We start from the raw sequence: 5,000 nt of genomic DNA, 5'->3' as shown, positions 1-5,000 counted from the left end.
TGGAAGGGAAAAAATCTGTCGACGAAAATAATTGGCGGGAAAAGTTGCAGATAAAATCATTCTCTTAAATAAAAACGAGAGAGAGAGAGAGAGAGAGAGAGAGAGAGAGAGAGAGAGAGAGAGAGAGAGAGAGAGAGAGAGAGAGTGAGTTAATGGAGAGGTGAGATTACAAGTCACGTTTCAGTCATCACATGAAAAAAAAAGGAAAAAAAAAATTGTAACTGACACATGATCCTTAATTTTAACATCATTGGGTCTACCTCCCAACACATTAACTCTCTCTCTCTTTCTCTTTCTCTCTCTCTCTCTCTCTCTCTCTCTCTCTCTCTCTCTCTCTCTCTCTCTCTCTCTCCTGTTTACGTGTTTCTTTGTTCACTTGTTTTCTCTTGTTTTTTCTCCCTTCCGTGTTAATTTCCTTTCCTGTTACCCTTTCTCTTGTTCATCTGTTCGTTCCTCTTTTTCCTGTTTAATTTATCTTCCAGTTTACTAGTTTCTATATTCATCCTTTTTTTTTTTCTCCTTTTCCTGTTAGTTTTCCTGTTACTAGTTCTCGTATTCACTTTTTTTCGCTTTACTGTTGTTTTGTTTCCCTGTTTCCCTACCTCCATGTTCACGTTTTTTTCCTTTTCCTTTTGATTTGTTTTCCTGTTTACTAGCTCTCCATATTCACCTGTTTTTTTTTTTTTTTTGTTCCCTGTTGATTTGTGGTCCTGTTTACCTGTCCAGCCGTTCACCTATTCTGCCTGTTTGTGGAGTTCCCATCATGCTTTTGTTTTCCCGCTACCCGCGACAAATTACCGATAAGACGCGGTATTCGATAAACGTTTCCAGCGGGAGTTGTCCAAAGCGGAAAAAGGGGAGGGAAAAAAAAACGAAAAAAATAAAAAAAAAAAGAGAGGAAGATCGATAGTAAAAAAAAAAAAAAATGCAGCACTTTCTGTATGATTCACGCGATGTATTTTGTGTGTTTTTTTTTTGTATTTTTGTATCTTTTATTCATTCGTTGATGGGGAAAAAAAGTGAAGTGGGGGAAAAAAATAATATTGCTACAGGATTTTATTGGTATTTTTGTCCCCGCGTTAAGAGTATTACTGCATTATGCCGGTGGAAATGTACAGGGAACAGTCAAAAAAATATTAGGACGGTACACTGTAACTAGTAAAATATTGTACCGGTATTAATATTGCTTACCTCTCCCTCTTTCTCTCTCTATCTCTCTCTTCCTGATATATTTCCCATATTGTCACTGTTTTATAATAGAAGTTTAATCTGTATCTTTTGCTTTTCATTTAATTATTCACTTGTCTTCCTTTTGCGCATCGTGAGGTTTGTTTGTCTTTTGGTGGTCTCTTCACGTGCTGGTGCCAAGTGTGTGTGTGTGTGTGTGTGTGTGTGTGATTCAGAGACGGCGTTGTGACAGTGATCTCTAACTTATCTTGTGATTCCAGTTCTTGTCCTCTCCGTGACAGATTAGAGATGGATGGACAGGTTAGCCAGAATAGAGATGGATGGACAGGTTAGCCAGATGAGCAGATTAGACAAAGATAACACAGATTAGGCAGACAGGTTAGACAGAGATAGGACAGATTAGACATACGAGATAGATTAGAGAAAGACGTATTAGACATAAAAAACAAATTGGACAGATAATTTAGATATTTTGATAATATTAGACAGATTAGAAAGATATAAAGAGACTGACATACTAAATTCAGATTAAGGAAAAAGGATTAGAGACAATTTAGATACATAGGTAAACAGATTAGATAGAATGATCGGATGAATATATAAACAGATTAGACAGGTAAAGAGACAGATAGAGGAATTATATATTGAAGTGGATATATTAGACAAAGATTAGAGGATAAAAGAAACAGACAGATTTATATATTAAACAGAAGAACACAGAAATTAAACAGGTTCGTATTGTAACACAGACAGATAGACAGGCAGTGATAAAGAGAAAGTGGTGGTGGAGTGAAGGAAGGAAGGAGGGAGAAAGAGAGGTGAAGAATTTGAATATAGAGGAAAAAGTTGTATAATGACAGATGGAAAAAAGTTCTCGTTTCTTCGTTTCTGGGAAAAGTTTGTTTACTGAACATAAAGTGGAAACTTAGAATTATAATATTTTGGGAAGTTTAAAACACCGCTGCTATCACTACTACTACTACTACTACTACTACTACTACTACTACTACTACTACTACTACTACTACTACTACTACTACTACTACTACTACTACTACTACTACTACTACTACTACTACTACTACTACTACTACTACTACTACCACCACCACCAGCACCACCACCACCGCAACCACAACAACAACAACTATTACTGTTACTGCTATATTACCAAAACTTTACCATATTCGTGGAGTGAGTGAGTGAGGCGGAGTTAGGAATGAGGAAATATAATAGATGGGAGGAAAATGGAAAGAGCAAATATGGAACCGTTCTATAAAGGTGAAGAAGGGGAAGGGAAAGGCAAAATTACAAAGTCAATTTAATTCCTGAGGTGGTGCGGCAGTTCCCCCCTTGAAAGAGTTTGCCAAAGGGACGAGCTGAAAAAAAAAGAAAACAGCAGATAAACTGTTTTACACCACCACTGTCACTCCTGCTGTTGCTACTGCTGCTGCTGCTGCTGCTGCTGCTGTTGTTGTTGCTATTGTTATTGGTTCTGTGGTTCTGTTCCTTCACCACCTCCACCTCCTCTCTGCCTTCTTCAAATTTGAGTTCTTTTCTATTTTTCTTTTTAATTTTCTTTTTCTTTTGCTTCTGCTTCTGTTTCTCCTCCTCCTCCTCCTCCTCCTCCTCCTCCTCCTCCTCCTCCTCCTCCTCCTCCTCCTCCTTCTTCTTGCAGTTAATGTAAGATAGTTATACAAACAGGCATGTAAGGACTTCAGGGTTTGTTGCTGTTTGTCTTCCTTTGTATTCCTTTGTATTTGCATATTTCTCCCTCCTCCTCTTCCTCCTCCTCCTAACCAGCCACTCACACCCCCACTCCCCAACACTGTCTCGCCACCACCACCACCACCACCACCAACAACAACAACAGCTACAACTACAACAACAACAACATCAACAACAACAACAACAACAACAACAACAACAACGGTGACGAAACCGCCGCTTTCCGAGGGAAGAAGATTAAAAATAAGCTTCCATTGTCACCGAACATTATAAAGGGAAAAAAGTACCCCATTTTTTCCTTCCCCCTTTTTGAGTCGACACCTCCTACCTGCGGCCATTATTTAAGGGGAAAATGGATGAGGAACTTTTTTTAATATTTTTTTAGACAGGTAATTGACTGCACAGGTGAAGACTAGACGTTGGAGGATGAAGGGCGTGGGTGGAGGAATTGATGGAAGGGGGGAGGGAAAGAGGGAGGGAGAAGGACAGGAAAGGAGAGTGGACAAAAGGGAGAGGAGAGGAAGGGAAAACTAGGGTAAGAGGGAAAGGAATTAAAGGAAGGAAGAAAGGAAGGAAAGAAGGAAGGAAGAATACTAGAGATGACGCAAGAGTTTTCTAAGAGATGAAATAAAGGAATAAAGGAAGGAAGGAACTATGGAAAGAAATTAAAAGAAGACGAATGGTAGGAAAAGTGGTCGAAGTAAAGAAAAGGGAAAAGGAGAGTAAGAAAAAGCAAAACAAGATACAAAGAATTAATTAAGTGCCTTTGAAATGATGGAATAGAAGAAGGAGGAAAGGAACTATGATAAGGAAAAAGGAAAAAATAATGTTAGGAAAAGTGGTAGAAGTAAGGAAAGGAAGAGGGAGGAGGAGGAAGAGGAGGAGAAGAGGTTAAGAAAAGAAGGAAGATACGAAGGGTAACTCAAATAAGTGATGGGACAGAAATGGGAAGGAAGAGAATAAGGAAGGAAAGAGGGAAGGAAAAAATAATGCTAGTAAGAAAAGCAGAAGCAAGGAAAGAAAGGAGGAGGTGGTTAAGAAAGTAAAGAAGGAAGTCAGGAAGACTCGGAAGTGATGGAATAGACACAGGAAGGAATAAATGGGGCATAGGAAATATGTTAACGTATATATGGATGAAAGAAAGGAAAGAAGAATAAGAGAAGAGATGACGAAGGAGGAAATGGAGCGAAGGAAGAAACGTGGAAGGGATAAGAAGGAAGATGGAAGTATATGGGAAGAAGAGAGAAAAGAAAAGAAAAGGGAAGGAAGAATGGGAGAAGAGGAGGACAGATGTGAAAGTATAAAAAAGGAGAGAACCAATAAAAGAGAAATAGAGAGAATCAGATATGGGAAGGAGAGAGAGAGAAAAAAAGAAAAAAAGTAAGTATTGGAGGGATAAAAACAAGAAAGAAGGGAAAGGGAAAAGAAGGGAAGAAGGAGATGAAAAAAGGAAAGAGGAGAAGTGAAGGTCAGGAAAGGAGGGATGGAGAGAAAAGAAGGAAAGGAGAAACAATACATACTGGTACATTTCTGTCTTCTCTTAGTCTCTCCCTCGTAATCTTTCGTGCCTTCTCTCTCTCTCTTTCTCCTTTCTTTCTCTTTTCTTTTCCCGGAGGTGTCAGGTATAAAGACACAGAGAGAGAGAGAGAGAGAGAGAGAGAGAGAGAGAGAGAGGGAGAGGGATAGAGACGGAGAAAGGTCAAGTCTGAGAAGGAAGAGGGTAAGGAAATTGAATAAAACAATGACGAAGAGGAAAATAAAATAAAAATGTGAAATGAGAATACTACTACTACTACTACTACTACTACTACTACTACTACTACTACTACTACTACTACTACTACTACTACTACTACTACTACTACTACTACTACTACTACTACTACTACTACTACTACTACTACTACTACTACTACTACTACTACTACTACTACTACTACTACCACCCCTACCATTGCTACAACAAAAATCGTGTGTGTGTGTGTGTGTGTGTGTGTGTGTGTGTGTGTGTGTGTGTGTGTGTGTGTGTGTGTGTGTGTGTGTTCGTGTTCGTTTTCCCTCGTATTCATTTGTGCCCGTGCTCG

At 38.9% G+C, this 5,000-nt stretch overlaps 1 protein-coding gene and 1 long non-coding RNA gene across 2 annotated transcripts in view; one reads left to right on the top strand and one right to left on the bottom strand.

Annotated features, from left to right (window-relative positions):
* Positions 1-136, top strand: part of LOC135091075 (uncharacterized) — a 22,262-nt gene extending 22,126 nt beyond the window's left edge. The window contains exon 3 of the long non-coding RNA XR_010262260.1: positions 1-136. This exon is cut by the window's left edge and continues 916 nt beyond it. This is a non-coding gene — a long non-coding RNA (uncharacterized LOC135091075).
* LOC135091072 (5-hydroxytryptamine receptor 2B-like) overlaps positions 1-5,000 on the bottom strand; it is a 126,749-nt gene that overhangs the window by 27,097 nt on the left and 94,652 nt on the right.

Source organism: Scylla paramamosain, chromosome 36 (assembly GCF_035594125.1).
Source record: "Scylla paramamosain isolate STU-SP2022 chromosome 36, ASM3559412v1, whole genome shotgun sequence".
In the NCBI taxonomy this organism is placed as follows: domain Eukaryota; kingdom Metazoa; phylum Arthropoda; class Malacostraca; order Decapoda; family Portunidae; genus Scylla; species Scylla paramamosain.
This window is presented reverse-complemented; position numbering and strand designations above follow the sequence as displayed.